This window comes from Mus musculus, chromosome 13 (genome assembly GCF_000001635.26).
Source record: "Mus musculus strain C57BL/6J chromosome 13, GRCm38.p6 C57BL/6J".
In the NCBI taxonomy this organism is placed as follows: Eukaryota; Metazoa; Chordata; class Mammalia; order Rodentia; family Muridae; genus Mus; species Mus musculus.
In genome coordinates, this window is record NC_000079.6 from 93,880,939 (window position 1) to 93,897,200 (window position 16,262).

General features: G+C 44.4%; 1 protein-coding gene across 1 annotated transcript in view; it reads left to right on the forward strand.

The window, feature by feature from the left end:
* The window catches only part of Arsb (arylsulfatase B), a 171,338-nt gene that overhangs the window by 109,260 nt on the left and 45,816 nt on the right, over positions 1-16,262 (forward strand). The gene's annotated exons all lie outside the window — the stretch shown is intronic.

Below are 16,262 nucleotides of genomic sequence, written 5' to 3' on the forward strand. Positions count from 1 at the left end.
AGTGTGAGCTTCCTAACAGTCCTACAATCATTCCGCTTCATTCTGCCCACTGCCTACCAGAGCCTTGACCATTCCTTGGGGATGCGGTGACGTCACCTGCACTCATGTGAGGTTCATACCAGCTCCCTCCCGCACTGTACTGCCTTGGTAAACTCTCTTTACTTCTTAGACCCCACTCTTCAGGCATTCCTGCTCAGAGGGTTTTCCTGTCTGTGTCACTTGTCACCAAGCTCCCTTTCACCTCTCCTTGTCATAGTCTCGTCCAGCATTACTGTCCTGTTTGCCATCTCAAAGCATATGGTTGGTTATACCATCCCTAGACTCTAAATACCTGTTTCCTGCCTTCCTGCCTCTCTGAAGTTTCCAGAGCATCCCAGAAGCCATGACAAACAGCTGCCCCTTCCTTAGTGTCCCTTAGTGCCTCTGAATAACATCAGTCACATCGTCTAGTTGGGCATGCACTTCTCACTGACATGAAGGCCTGGGTGACCCTCATCAGTTAGCATTTGTCAAGTGCTCACTGCTCGTTATTTGATTACAGAGGAGACAATTGGAAGAGAGATTAGATGCAATTAAAAATAGGAAATTTCCAGGAAAATGGGTGAATCTGGAAATTATTATATTAAGCAAGGCAACCCAGAGTCATATGATGGCATGTTCTCTTTCATATGCAGATCCTAGCTTTTAATGTTTATATGAATATATGTGAGTATGGGTTCTAGGGTATAAAACTGGAAAGAGGACCGTGAAAGGGGAGGAAGGGTTATGAAAGGGGGATGAGAACCATGAAAGGTGTTAGGTGAGAGGGGAAGAGAGGAATGGACAGAAGAAGCAAATGACGTTTGAAAATGTCATAGGAAACCTAATACTAAGTATGCTAGTTTTAAAAAGCTAAACACTACCACCACCACACCCAACCGGATAGATTAAAGGAAGGAAAGGAAAATACCCTGGTAACAGGCAAGAAATGTTTCTTGTATTGGAGTGAACTTACACTACAGGTGTAAGAGTAGGGTTAGACACGGGAGAGCACCAGAGTAGTCTAGATTGGTGCCGCGCTGTCCGCTGAGCTATAGGTGGCCACTGAGTACTTGAAATGAAGCTAATCATGGGTGGAGGTGGCAGATCTAGGTATAAAATGCATATCCAGCTTTGAGGACTAGCTGTGCATATGATGCATACGTGTCGGAATGGCAGTACTTTGACTTGTTAAGTTGAACATATTACTGATGCTTTATCTGTGTTTTTTCCCTTTCTTAAAGCATGACTGGTGGAAACATTTTAATTATGTATGTGACATGCATTAGAGCTGTTGGTCTTGAAGGATTTTGTAGAAGGTCCTGGGGAATAAGCTTGTCAGCTGTACAGAGACTCTGTGGTTAGTCTCTGTGAGCCTACAATGAGTCATATAACCCTGCTCCAGGATGTCCAAAATGTGTTTCTCATATAGTGGCTGTGGACTGTCTTCATCTTCGAAATCCTTGCACAAAAACAAACAAAACCCTTTGATCTTTACACTCATAGTGTAGATTGGCTTTAGAAGTGACAACCTGGGACCAGATTCTTACGTGGCCATCTGGCCATCGTAGCCCTGTTTGAAGCAAGGTTCTTATGGTAACCATATATCCCTTTTGGCTGTCCTCCCTAAAAATACTCCTATCAAAATAACAATATAGGCAAGAGGTTAGTAAGGGTGTGGAAGTCAGGACAGAGAACTCCACCCCTCTGTTGTAAGGATGTTTACAGTGTATTGTTTAGTGGATGTGCCAAGCCCCATTATTGTGGTCGTTAATTCAGGGACACTTTTTGTCCTTGGTTGTCCTTTGTGCCTCCTCCTATAGAGAAACCTACTCAATGTTGGGACCTACCAACTTGGGACCTTACAACAACATAGAGCCAACTGTTTCATATGAGGGAAGTGGTCTCTGTTGTCTGTGTCTACAGGGGGCTTCATGCCCACCTCCTCCTCACACAGAGCAACACTGCAGATTCTTTCTGAGTCACTCCAGGCTGCTGTGAGGGAAACATCGGAAAAAAGAAAAAGAAAATACTGTCTTTAGGGCCTGCTGCTTTTTACCATGAAAACACAAAACTACTTTCTTTCCTATGCAGTGAGGTTTTGGGTGGGGGGAGTTGGGGGGTGGGTATAGGGAAAAAGTCAATCTAGGTCTAAGAAAATATTAACTTAGAGCCAACCCAAGTCTAGTGTCTTCCAGACTGGCCATTAGACTTAGGAGAGAGTAGGCAAGGATTAGCTTAGCTAACCCTGCTGGGGTACACGTCTTAATGAGCAGTCATGTTGCCATAGGCACAGTCACAAGAGAATGAACAGAAATTAAACCCTTAGAAGCTTTGTAAATCACAGGCTAGTTTGTATTAATAGGTGGTTTTGTTCTTGCTACACCCTGTTCGCCTCTCTGAGCCCTGTCCTGTGCCTCTCTGAGCCCTGTCCCATACACGTCCTTTTCCTTTTCCAAGTGTCACCTCACATGAATGACATGAACAGGCCCTGAGTGTTTCCCAGAGAGCCCTGCCTTCTATGGCCCCCCCACATCCCCGCAAAAGCTGGCTCTTAGATTTATCAGTTACACCTTCCACCCTATTTTCAGGGTAGAGGGAATATCCAGGGCCCTTTTGTTACCAGGAAAACTGGGGTTCCCTCTCCTTAGGCTCTTAGTCTCATTAATAAAAACAGACTCAGACAGAAGCTCAGAGACCATTTTATTAAAATTTTGAAAGGAAAACAATAGGGCACTCTAGCTGTAAATTTTCCGCAGCTGGTGAATGGAGGTAGATGGAGCAAAACAGAGAGGAAAAGCCATAGCCTCTGAGTTAAGTAAGGTCTGCGAAAGCTGGCATGTTTGAAAGCAGAGGGTGGCAGACATCTGCCTGACAGAAGAGTTGGGGTTCAGGGCTTCGGAGAATGGGTGAGAAAGCAGAAGTCCAGGGAACGCATGCTTAGACAGGGAAAACATGCCTGGACTTTTGAAAAAGGGGCACAGGAAAAGAAAGGAAAATTATACTTTTTGAGTTTAGAACTCCAAAAGCAGGCAAGCTTAGGGATAAAGATGTGCAAGCGACTGCCTCGGGGAGGGGCTCTGGGGCCGTGAGTACATCAGCATCTCATTAGGGGGTAATTATTCCTCCCATCTCCTGAGTGTGTTACTAGATGCATCAGCTGTCCTGGGGAGTAGATGCTGGCCATGAGAGTGACAAGCCCAGCTGGATTAACTCTTAAAGGGAAAGACAGCATAGTGCATAATGTTCTCATCTTTGGGCAGCATCAGAATGTTAGGTCTCCACTTGGCCAGAGAGAGGTACTCCATCCTTTTGACTAGAAGGCCTAAGCGGAGAGGCAGTTACAACATTTTCCTTTCTAGGGTTAGCAGAACAGATGCGGTCCAAAGCCAACCATGAGAAAGAGGTCTATCCTCGGTGGTCTCCAAGGTTACTAATCTCTGCCTGCTCGACATTCCATACTCGTTCATTATTTATTGAAGGCGGGCTGAAATCGGGGAATAAATCTGACCACATGCACATCCAGAGGTCTGACTCCAAAACTGTCCATCAGGAGAGATTAGGGTCTACCTGGAACTCCTGTTATCGTCACACACAGCTTTCAGACAGGGTGCTCACTGAGAGCAGTTAAGTGTGGAGCACTCCTGCTTTGTGTGCCTTGCCTCAGGACAGGACCAAGGACATTCCCCTGGAGGGCAGACTGCATACAAAGCCTAGCATCTCACGCTTTACCACTATCTTTCTAGTAGGGTGACATAGACTCAGTGTCTTTCCCAGGAGTGAGCAGTAGAAGTAACTAGTGAGAGACTTGAGGAAGTGGCGGTACTGTTCAGGATGAGCTATGGGAAAGCCTGGGGGTGTCTGACAAGTTGGGGAAACAGCTATCATGCTGGATCTGAATTTAGCTCTCATCGATCCAAGGACTCTCCTGTGCCAGACTCCATGTTTCGCAGTACCATCCAGATCAAGGAAGAACCACTATGCTAACACAGTTTGCAGTTGCCAGACTGATCTTGGCTGTTCTGAGGTGATAGTGCCCTTAAGCTGAGGATACATCTCACCTTGGATGTCAGTTGTGATCACCAGAATTCCAGAATAATCCAGTTGTGTGATATATGCATATGAACTTCACACACACATACACATATGCTACAGAAGTTAGCACAGCACCTGCCATGAGGGTCCACTCTGTGAGTGGCTTTGTGTAGGGCTGTTAGAACCAACCTCACATAGAAGGCCTCCTGTCTTTGGGCATCACAAAGACATGTAACTTCTGCTAGCGACAATGGTGGGAACGGGGCTCAGTTCCCTCTCCTCCCTCACGTGGACATTTTCTCTGGTACAGCTGCCACATCTGCTTGAGGTCCAAGACTTATCCAGTCTCAAATGTGTCCTAATCTGAATATAAAATAGCCTGGCTGGCAGAAGGTCACTCTACGCCTGTGCCTTTGAAGGTTAGAAACCACCCTGTGTGTGGCTGTAGCTCCCTCTTGGCTTTCTTCATGCCACCATCTAAACAGCACCTCCCTGACCTGCCTCTGAGACCACGAGGCCAGGCTCATGCAGGCAAACTGTTGTGGGCCAAACCAAACTCTGTGAACAGAACTAAACTTTACTCCCTAAGTTGTTTCTGTCAGGTATTGTCATAGCAATAGCTCTCTCACGCTCTCTCTCTCTCTCTCTCTCTCTCTCTCTCTCTCTCTCTCTCTCCCTTTTCCCCTCCCCCCTCTTCTCTCTCTCCCTCTCCTCCTCCTCCTCCTTCTCCTTGTCCTTGTCCTTCCCCTTCCCCTTCCCCTTCCCCTTCCCCTTCCCCTTCCCCTTCCCCTTCCCCTTCCCCTTCCCCTTCCCCTTCCCCTTCCCCTTCCCCTTCCCCTTCCCCTTCCCCTTCCCCTTCCCCTTCTGTTCTTCTTCTTCTTCTTCTTCTTCTTCTTCTTCTTCTTCTTCTTCTTCTTCTTCTTCTTCTTCTTCTTCTTCTTCTTCTTTTTCTCTCTCTCTCTTTCTCTCTCTCTCTCTCTCTCTCTCTCTCTCTCTCTCTCTCTCTCTCTCTCTGATGGCCAGTTTTCTGTATTGGTCATTTTTCTGACATGGTGACCATATCATCTGCTGGAAACAACTCAAGGAAGGAAATTTACTTCGGACGGGTTTCCATCAGGGAAGAGACAGGGATGATTGAGGAGCTGTTCATGGCTGGAACAAGCTTAATAAGAGCCCGTCAGGGACATTTCAGATTCAAAGTGTCCTGCTGATAGCTCCAGAGTTCAGGCCTGTTCGTTTCTGTGGGCTTCTGAGGAGACGGTGTTTTTTTATTTTGTTTTGTTTTTCTGTTTAATGCATCAGAACATACCATGTATTACCCTGATCAGGCTAACCCACTTCCCATCCAGAGACATACGCTCTGAGTAGATTAGACATCACCTGTATAGCTTGCTCAATGCCTGAGTGTGTGATGGGATGCACACTGGTAGGTGAGTGTGTGATGGGATGCACACTGGTAGGTGAGTGTGTTACCATCAACTCACTTCAATAAGAATGACCCTGACCCAGGCCAGGATGATTTCACCCATTCTGGTTAGCTAAGGAGACATCCCATCTTTCTGCAGGGCGTGGTAGGATTATGTAGGATAACAAAGTTCTGGAGGCACCTGGGTAGTCAGGCTGTTCTCCACGTTTTCTAACCCAGATGGGGAAACTGAGGTTTTAGTTCCCTCAGAGCTGTTATACAATGGAGCTAGAACCTGGCCCTTCCCTGCTCACACATTTCCAACCATACAGACTGCAGGCTTCTCTCATTTCCTTTCCTTCACTGGTTTGATGGGAAAAGAGCTACTTCAGCAACAGTCACCTCGCCTCAATGACAGCATGTTGGGATGTGCTATGCTTATGCACGAATGGAGTATGGTATGTTTATGTACACAGGGGGTGTGGTATGTTTAAGTGAGGCTGGGAGAAAGGCTCTCATAGTGACACCAGCCTTGCTGGCTTCACATGTCATCTGACTCTGGATGGTGATGGCTTCTGACTACAGAGCTGACCCTGAGCACGCTGCTCATGCCTTGGACCATTACACTGAAGGAGCAAAGGGACGAGTGCTGGGCTGGGCAGTACCAGCTCGTGCGAGGTATAGAATTTTGGACTTGGGTTTAAGTAGCAACTTTGACTCATTTCTTGAGAGCCTGGAGCCTGAGATGAGTTCTTCCACTCATCTGTTTTGTCACCAATAAACTGAGGACAGTTACAGCACTGTCCTATAAATAGATCCATCTGCCAGAAATAGCAGTTACACTGGGGCTGCTAGGGTGGGGGGGAAGCTGCAATGTCTACTGCACATATTGCTACAGTTCTTAAAGATGTTTCCATTCATTTGTTTATTCATTCATTCATTCATTCATTCGTTCATTCGTTTAATGTGTATGTGCTCTGCTGCATGCCAAAAGAGTACAACAGTTGCCCTTATAGATAGTCTTCAGCCCCTATGTGGTTGCTGAACTCAGGACCTCTGGAAGAGTAGCCAGTGCTCTTTACCACTGAACCAACTCACCAGCCCTCTACAATTGTATACTCTAGAGACGAGCTTGCTTCACTTCCATAGTCAAAAATAATGTGTTGAGGCTGAGTTTGGAAAGCTACCCAAGGTTCTGTGGAGATCATGCTGTCTGCCGAGCTGTGTCAATGGGCCGGGCAGTGTGGACCTAGGCTCTCAGCTGTCAGCCGCAGACCCCCAAACCCTGCCGTCTCAGTTGAGTTCTTTCTTTCTGCAGGGGACTTATTTCACAGCTCATCCTCAGGCTCACAGGACACATGCTCACAGTATTTGTCATCTGCAGTTTGTCATACTTCTCTTGCCATGGGTTGCTCTCAGTGCCCTCCCTCACAGAGCCCGGGAACACTTTATTTTTCTCCGCTTGAGTTTCCAGTGGCTCATGGACTTCCTCCCCCACTCTGGGGATCTCGGCTGCTTGTTTGGAAGAGTGGCTTTCTTGATGCCTTGAGCAGCCCCACAGCTGCTTGTCCTGTCTCACGTGTTCCACACAGCACATCTCAGGTGACATCCATCAAACCTGCAGCTAACTCTCCATCATGACCTGGCTTTCCTCCTGCGAAAACACAGAAACCAAACCAAAACCACAGCACTTGAAAAATGCTAACTAATCCTCACCATGAATCTTGGCTGCACAAGGCTAACAAATCCCATGGCCCCAGTTTTATGTTTGGAGAAATCAGGGCAGTTGGCGTCAGAAGACAGAGGCTGATGGAAAGGTTGGAGCTAGCCCTGTCTCTGGGAGTTAGGCTGTTTGACCAAGGGCCAGATGCTACACCAAATTCCCTTCTGAACAACAATATAACTCTTCTTTAACTCCATTGCACTTCATTGCTATAGCAGAACAGCTGGGTATGTTGGGTAATGGGGACAGCTGTGGCTAAAGGAGGTATGAACACTTGGCTTATAGTTGTGGAGATTTATTTAAGCATGACGCTGACATCTGCTCAGGTCTGGTGAGATCCCCATTGGCTGTGTCATGGGATGGGTGGCATCTAGAAGTGCATGTGTGAGGGAGTGACCAGGTGGTGATCCTGAAAGCCAGCGAGAGCCAAGTATGTCTTTACTGACTGACAGTCAAGAGGGGTATCAATCCCCAAAAGCGCAACACTGACCAACCGTGGCTGAATGGTCTTGCACTAAAGCCCCACCACCTCTCACCTTCCTGAGACTTTCAGCATGTGAACCCTCGGGAACACACTCAGATCAGCCAGCACAGTCATTACACTCAGCTGTAGTAGACAAACCTATTCACGGGCGCTGGGGAAGTTAGCAGAAAGAACTCTTTGGTTCCTGGGGATGGGAAATATTATTCTGTTACTTACTCTGTTGTCCTGGATTTATGAACAACATGGAGTGGCCTAGAAGCTAGCCAGAGGAAATAAGAACATACAACAAGCTTAAATAAATTCAAATAATGGACAAAGGCAACTGTGGTGAGATATTATGAGCTCTGTTTGACGAATGGCCAGTTTCCACAGCCTCTGACATCATTGCTGTAGATGCAGGTGGGCCTGCTCCTAAAGGCTGCCTGCTGAGAGAGCAGCCTGCTCTTCACCTGGGTAGGCTGCTGGGGAGAGGGGATCACCACAGGAAGTGAAGGCAGGAGCAAGCCTGCTCAGGGTAGAGAGAAAGCCTGTAAGAAGGGTTGGGCCAGCCTCAGCCAGTGGGACTTAGGCCAGCAGGCTGTGGGAGCTACCTGATGGCTCTTAGGCAAGATATCTATGAGAGTGGGAGGATTGAAACACAGGGAAGTTCGAAGTTAGCAGTAAAAACCCTATTAGAACACTCTCCGGCCACCATAAAATAAACCTTGCAAATATCTTAGTATGGCTTTTATAATTTTCTCTTTCTCTTGATTTTATTCATTAATAGACACATACAATAAACACATTCTTCCAGGATTCAGATCAGAACTTTGAAGTTAATTTTTAATTCAAGCCTCTATGGGCATTAATTTTAAAATCCTTTTATAGCAATTTTATGAATGGTTGCATAGGGTTGTATCATATGAAATGAGCCTACCACTTCAACATAATAAAAAGCTTTCCTTCCGTGGCTTGAGTCCTACATTTTTTTAAGGATATTTTCTCACAAAAATATGGTTATGGACACCATGATGATCAGCACTGATTGTCAACTTGAAACACTGAAGAGACAAGCCTCTTCCCATTTCTGGAAGGGATTATCTAGAAGCGAGTGCAGGTAGGAGGGCTCGCCCCACCCACCATAGCATGGGGAGAATTGGTTTATGGGCTGGCATCCTGAACTGAATGAAAAGGAGAAAGTGAGCTGAGCAAGTGTGCGAACACACACACACACACACACACACACATTCATCAGCTGTACGCGTGGGACCCCTGAGGTCCTCATAGCCAGGGAGAGCACCGACCCTCTCAGGTGATGGAAGGCACTCACTCACACTGTGGTACACGCACTTGCACGCATGTGCATGCACACACATTAAATAATAAGTAGTAAATAAATGGCTTTGTGTTGTAAATGTAAAATTTTCATTTTGTAGAATTCTTCACTTCACATTTAAGCATTCATCAGTATTCTAGTTTGACAGAGGTTTAATCATTTATACTTGGCTTTTTATAACAGTATTTGTACTGTTTATAGATGTTTAATCATTTACTCTTGGCTCTTCGGTATAGAGAATGAAGTCAAAGCAGATCTGCAGATAGAGAACAACAGCAGCGACTGGGGCTTGCCAGCCAGCAGTGGCAGATAAACACAGTAGTTTTCCATCATCCCTCCCTGTCTGAGGGCCGCCTCCAAGTGCATTGATTATTTTTTAGGTGCCTTGTGTTTTATTACTGGTGTCAGACCTTCCTTTTATGTCTGAATTTTGTTAGCTAGCTGGAGGTACACAGTGAGTTTGCTTTTTATTTTTTTATTTTATTTTATTTTATTTTATTTTATTTTATTTTCTAGAGTTAGGAGTTGCTAATGTTGCAAGTCAGGGCATTCCTGACCTAACCCCAGCCCTGCTGCTGCCTTTTAGACATTTAGCAGATACTTGGTTTTATCTGGTCAGTATCTTGTTAAGCCGGTTCGGTCATTTGTGTGCCCGGGAGAGAACTGTCTTTGATGATGTAGTTTGTTCCCGTCTTTTCATCCTTATGACTTTCTCTGAGTTTCGCCTTTCCCTTCGTCTCATTGCATAGTTAGCGTTGATAATGGTGATGTCGTGTACGCTTGCCTCTGTCTCAGTCTCAGAGAGAAGATGTTCAAACTTTACACCATTACCTAGGAAGTTTGTTGTTTCCAGACAGGGTTTCTCTGTGCGGTCCTGGGTTCAAATCACAGCACCATATAAACCTGTTATAATGAGACATACCTGTTACTTGAGCATGCAGAGGCAACAGGAGTGAGTTCCCAGCAGTGGGTTCCATAGTAAAGACCCACTCTTAAAAACAGCACAACACAACAGAATAGTAACAACAGCAACAACAACAACAACAACAATGACAACAACTTTTAAAAACTAACATTTTTTCAAAGTGTAGGGCTGGGCATGCAGCCCAGTAGAGTATTTGCCTGGTATGTGTGAAGCTCTCAGCTTGATCTCCAGCACAGCATAAGCCTGGTGTGGAGGGGTACACCTGTTATCACAGTACTTAAGAGGTCGAGGCAGGAGGATCAGAAGTTCAGGGTCTTTCCTCAACTACAGCGCAAGTTTGAGGACTGCTTGTACACAGTAAGAAAGGGTCGCAAAAAATAATAAATTCAAAGTACTAAGGCGTAAGAAACTGCTGGCTCTCCCCTTTAGTAACCCTCAGATACAGTGGTTTCTCACAGGCCATCCCTAATGTTGCCATTGCCACCAACTGCTTAGAATGGCACCTTTGTGCCTTTGCTTTCCACGAGTAATACTTCAAGACTGGCCTATTCTGCTGGTTTGTTCAGAGGAAATTGTTAAGGCTTTGTTGGTCCACTGCACTGTCCTGGTTCTCTATTAACTTCGGCTCTTTATTCTTTACCTCCCCCTAAACGTTTCCAGTTACAGCAAGAACACTTAGCTCAAGGTCTGCTCCCTGAACAGATATGTACACACTCAATGCCGCATTGTGAGCTCTGGGCATGGCACAGCAGGGCGCTAAGGTGCCCAGGACCCATTTGCCCTGTGTGACTGGCCACACGGCAGCTACATGTTTGCCCTCTGTCAGCCCACAGCCACCACTATTCTTGGGACAAATGTCTTTTCAAGTCTTTCACCTACTTTATAATGAGATGGATTAGTTATGGTTTTTTTCTGGTGAGTTATATGGGTCCCTTTTTAATTTATTTTGTTTTATTTTATGTGCATTGGTATTTTGCCTATATGCATGTCTGGAGGGTGTTAGATTACCTGGAACTGGAGTTATGGATAGTGGTGAGCTGCCATGTACACGCTGGGAATTGAACCCAGGTCCTCTAGAAGAGCAGCCTCTACTCTTAACCACTGAGCCATCTCTCCAGCTCCTTATATGGGTTTCTAACTCTATAGTTTTTGAAGTTCCTTTAACTGCTAACTGTTTACCACCTATATGATTTGCAAGATGTTTTTCTTATTCTGTAAATGGCTGTTCCCCTCTTGTGTGTCATTTATACACACCCACATACACACTCTGATCCCCACACACACTCGCCCATATCCGCAAACATGCATATCACCTTATTTTCTGTTTTTGTGCAATGACTAAACTAAGGCAGATTTACAGGGATTGAAGTGACGTCCTTTTTTAACAATTCAGCTTCCTTGTGAAGATGTTTTATGGAACCTCCGTTGACTGGTAGGTGACTCACCACTAGGGCACAAAGAACCTGCTCGTCTGGAAGCAGAGCTGACTTGAGCATTCAGTGCCAAGCAGACAGGCCATCAGCCAGAGTGATGATCCACAAATCAGTCCCCTACAGGCTTAAGTGCAGGCAGACCTGGCTGGGAGGTGAGTGCCGGAAGTATTCCACCCCACCCAGCCACACGCAGATACCTCACCCCAGACTCAGAGGCCCACCTTCCTGGATAACTTCATCTATCTGGTAATACTTGAAGACCAAGGGCAGAATAAGCAAGATTGCCCCACAGGTCCTGTTGCTGTCATTCATGGAGAAGACCCTAATGATGGGATTGCTTCCACTGCAGATTGAAATCTCCTGAGCACACAGTGAACTGTAAAGCAGTTACTTCAACACTTCCAATCTGACTGAAAACACAGCACTATAGAAACATGTAGAGATGGACTGCCTTGATCTGCAGTTGGTGCCCCTGAACTAGGTGAGGTCAGGCAGCCCCTTTGCCACTCATGCTTTGGCCTCTCTGCAGCCCGTCTCCTTCCCAGGAGGCAGCACCTTTGATGGGCTGAAATGCTTCCTACGGTGCTGGGCGAAGACCGAGACTAAGCTGCCTTTTGACTTACACAAGAGAAGAGACTACACAACAGAAAGTTTTCATATGTTTCAACCCAACCATTTCGGATAAAGATGATCCCAAGACCAGCTGCTCAAGGAGTGGTTAGGTATAAGATATGTGCATTGCATATCTGTATAGAAGAGGTTTCATACCAGCCAAAAGAAGCTACAAACAAGGTCTTAAACTCATCTCTTTTCCACCTCTGTACCAAATGTCCCCACTGCCTGACTACCAAAACATACTCCACCATGAGCCCAGGGCCACATACTGTTCAAGACCTTTGCCCATTTTTTTTTTAAACCACAGGCTGATTTCTTGCTATGGAGGTGCAGAAATTTTGTGAACTTTGGAGAGTAACTTCATCTCAGATTCTTGATTGACAAATATCTGTAACATTTTCAATGTTTTATATCCAACTTGTATTTGTGTAAACACAAAGCTCCAGGCCCAGGACTATGTTGCCGAGCAGCAGAGGGTGTGGAAAGTGCAGAAGAGCCAGGAAGGTCTTGGAGAACTGAGCCAGTAGAGCATGGGCGCAGGTTCCAGAGCATTGCAGGAGCTTAGGCCCAGAGCCTGCCGTGTCCCCTTCAGACTGAAGCCTTGCTGCAGGGGTGCCTGTCCAAGGAGAAATGGTAGAAGTGAAAGAATACCAGGGCTGCTCACATTTCTGGAAAAGCCCTGGAAACTTATTTCCACCATGTAGGCCCAGCCTTACACTCTTGCCTGAGGCCCTAGAGCCACAGAAGAGATAGAAGAAGGCTTTGAGTTGCCGAGGGACGGAAGCTCACTGTGTGGTAGGTTCTGGTTCTAGCCAGAGTGTAGGAGAGACGACAGCCCTGTCAGGTGCCTGGCAGGCAGCTGACCCTGCACCTCAGACTTCAGGACCTTCTCCCTGGTTTGTATTTACACAGATACAAGTTGGATATAAAACATTGAAAATGCTGCAGATATTTGTCAATCAAGAATCTGGGGTGAAGTTACTCTCCAAAACTCACAAGAACACCTGCACCTCCATAACAAGAAATCAGTCTGTGGTGTAAAAAAAAAAAAAAAAAATGGGCAAAGGTCTTGAACAGATTTTCCTCCTTGAAAGTATACATACAAATGGCCACAGAAAGAACATGGCCACTTGGCATCTCTAATCCTGAAAGAAATGCAAACCAGAACCACAATGAGCCATCGCCTCTCCTCTGTAGGATAGCTACTAGCTAAAGGGTATTAATGTATTTTATAATTCAATCATCAGCATTTTTATTATCATTTTAAATATTTTTTACTTCATGTCAGATCTGTGAGTTCTTTTAAAATGTGTTTTCAAACTTGCAAATGAAACCAAGTGTGGTGACACATGCCTGTTTTTCTAGCAGGAAGCTGATGCTGTGTTGTTAAGAGTTTGAGGTTGGACTGGGGTGCACAAGTGCCTAGCCAGCCAGGCATGCGTAGGAAGACACAACAGAGTTGATACTGTCTGCCTCTGCTCCTCTGTCGTGAATAATTTTTGCTTATGCTGTTCCTCTACCTCTAAATTACATGTTCATTTTCTTTCAGTGAGGAGTGTTTTCATATTTTGGCATGCTTTTGTATGCTTCATGGTATTATCTAATCAGTGAGTATAGTTGAATAGTTTTTACTTTAAAATAGTGTGGATACCTTATCTCTGTAAACTTGACAGCCTTACCAGTCAGCTTTTTTTGTGACAGAGGGCTTGCCATAAACAACTTGAAGAGAGAAAGAGATCTTAGCTCACAAAGGCTTCATCGCATGGTCCTCTGTGCACTCCCACAGACTTTTAAACCATGTGTCCTGAGGACAGACATTATCATCTCTCATACTCACATATATACCCAAGCATCTAGACACAACGAATAGCTGTTGTAGACATTAAAAATGAGAGGGAGGGAGAAAGAGAGGGGAGGGGAGGTGTGTATGGGGGGAAGAGCCAGAAATATACACGTGAAAAGTATGACTTATAAAGTACTTGATTGAAAGAGCTAACAATTCTGGTCAAGTGAGACACAAGAAAGCTTAGGTAGGACTTTATTGATTATACATTTACTTGAGATGAACACTTATCCAAACTTAGAATGATTTAAATAGGCGATTAAAACTACTCAGACTACTTAAATTCAAGTCAAGTCTTTGGGTTTATATTTTATAAAAACTTCCAAAAATAACTCAGTACTTATCAAACCTGGCCTCATACTCAAAAGAAAAATGAATAATAAAGGAGGGAAGCCAGCTTGAGCCCCACCTTCCTTTATGATCTTCTGACTGAATAAAGATTTACTTATAATACAAATATATTTTCATTTTCAGAAATTGAGGACTACATTTGAGTTGCTTCTTGGACAAGTTAGAATATATACTGACTTATGTGAATAACTATGTTTTAAAATGTTAGAGATGGAAAATGAAGCTAGATTCTTCCCTTTATCTAATGTCAGCTGTATCTTCAAATTTATGAGGTAATTTTTCCACATATCTCCACAAATAATAAAGAGCAGCATTTGCCCTGCATTTGAGCTCAAATAAATGTACATTCTTTTGAAATGAAAATATTGACAATGAGCACAAAATTAGAAAAGAAAGAAAAGCAATGCATATAAATCACGAGACTCTTGGGAGGGAGTTTAAGCAAATCTAAGAACTGCACTTTTCATGATTGTACATTTTCTCTTTAAAACAAATCACTTTCCCAACTCTGCGTGGCTTGACAGGTCCAAGGATGACATCAGCTCTTTCACTATGCACTATCTGCTTTCCTTCAGATAACTCAATGGCACTTCATCAAGTTTTAATGATTGAGATGAATTAGAAACCAATGGGGGTTGAGTTTAAATTCCCTTAACTGCCATGCATCATGTATTCCTGGCCTTAGACCTACTTTTGAACACCCCTGAGAATTTATATTGCCCATGGTTTTCTCTGGTTCTAGAAATAGAAGTGAACAAGTGAAGGAACATACACTCCTTAAAGTTCTAATAGTGTCTGTCAAAATGTACTAAATTACATCACTGTGCTTCAGGAATCCATGCCAATCATCTTCTTCCCAGTCTCTCTTAGCCCAATAAGTATAATAAACTTGGCACTGTTGTTTCATTTCAGGAAAATCACATATGTTATCTGTGGTGTAGTGTCTTTCATTAGTGGACAGATACTGACTCAGTAAGGTGACAGTACAAAGATCATATAAGAAATTAGGCTGTTATTCAAAAAGAAAAGAGCAAGCTGTGAACTGCACTAACTACTCTTGCAGCATCTAAGAACTTGCCTGTGACTGTCAGGCAGTAATTCCTGTATTCTAGACATCTGGTCTACCACTCAGCTCTTCTACCAATACTGCTCACTTTTGAATGTACATCCAAATGTCCTGCTTTTGTTGATTAACATTAGATCAAAATTCAGCATTTCTTTTTCTTTTCATTAAAGATTGTGCATATGGTGGGGGGGGGGGGTAGAGTATGTATGAGTCTAAGGAGGTCAGAGACACCATTTGAATATATTAATGTACATATTCTATTTAAGACATAACCTGGATGAGTCTCTGGCTCAGTAGTAGAGCATTTGCCTAACATGTACAGGACCCCTAAATTCAACCCCTGATACCACCTACAAGACCTTAAATCTCATAACTGACTTTTGAAGGGTTTATAAATCCTTCCCCCAAATTCTTGTTTAAGTTGACTCTATAGCAATGTACATTGTCTTTCTGGTTATCCAAATGCCAGAATGTTTTTTCAATACTAGTGTACTTTGGAGTGTCTGGCAAAAACACAACTCAGGCCAGTCAGCAGAATGATTTTGAAGTTTGACTTAGATGCATAGTTCTTTGTCCTGTTTTCCTGATGTCTATGCTGGCTAGTTTTATATCAGCTTGACACACAGCAGAGTTATCTGAAAAGAGGGAACCTCAATTGAGAGGATACCTCCACAAGATCTGCCTGTAAGGCATTTTCTTTATTAGTGATAGATGGGGAAGGGTCCACTTCATTGTGGGTATTGCCATCCCTGGGCATGTGATCCTGGGTTCTATAAGAAAGTAGGCTGAATAAGCCAGGAGGAACAAGCCAGTAAACAGCCCTATGGCCTCTGCAGCAGCTCCTGCCTTCAGGTTTCTGCCCTGTTTGAGTTCCTGTCCTGACTTCCTTCAATGATGAACAACAATAGGAAAATATAAAACAAACACATCCTTTCCTCCCCAACTTGCTTTTTGCTCATGGTGTTTTATCACAGCAGTAGAAACCCTAAGTTAATGTCCTATGGTGCCAACATTCAAAAAGAAAACTTAGGCTCTTGGGAAATGTCAGT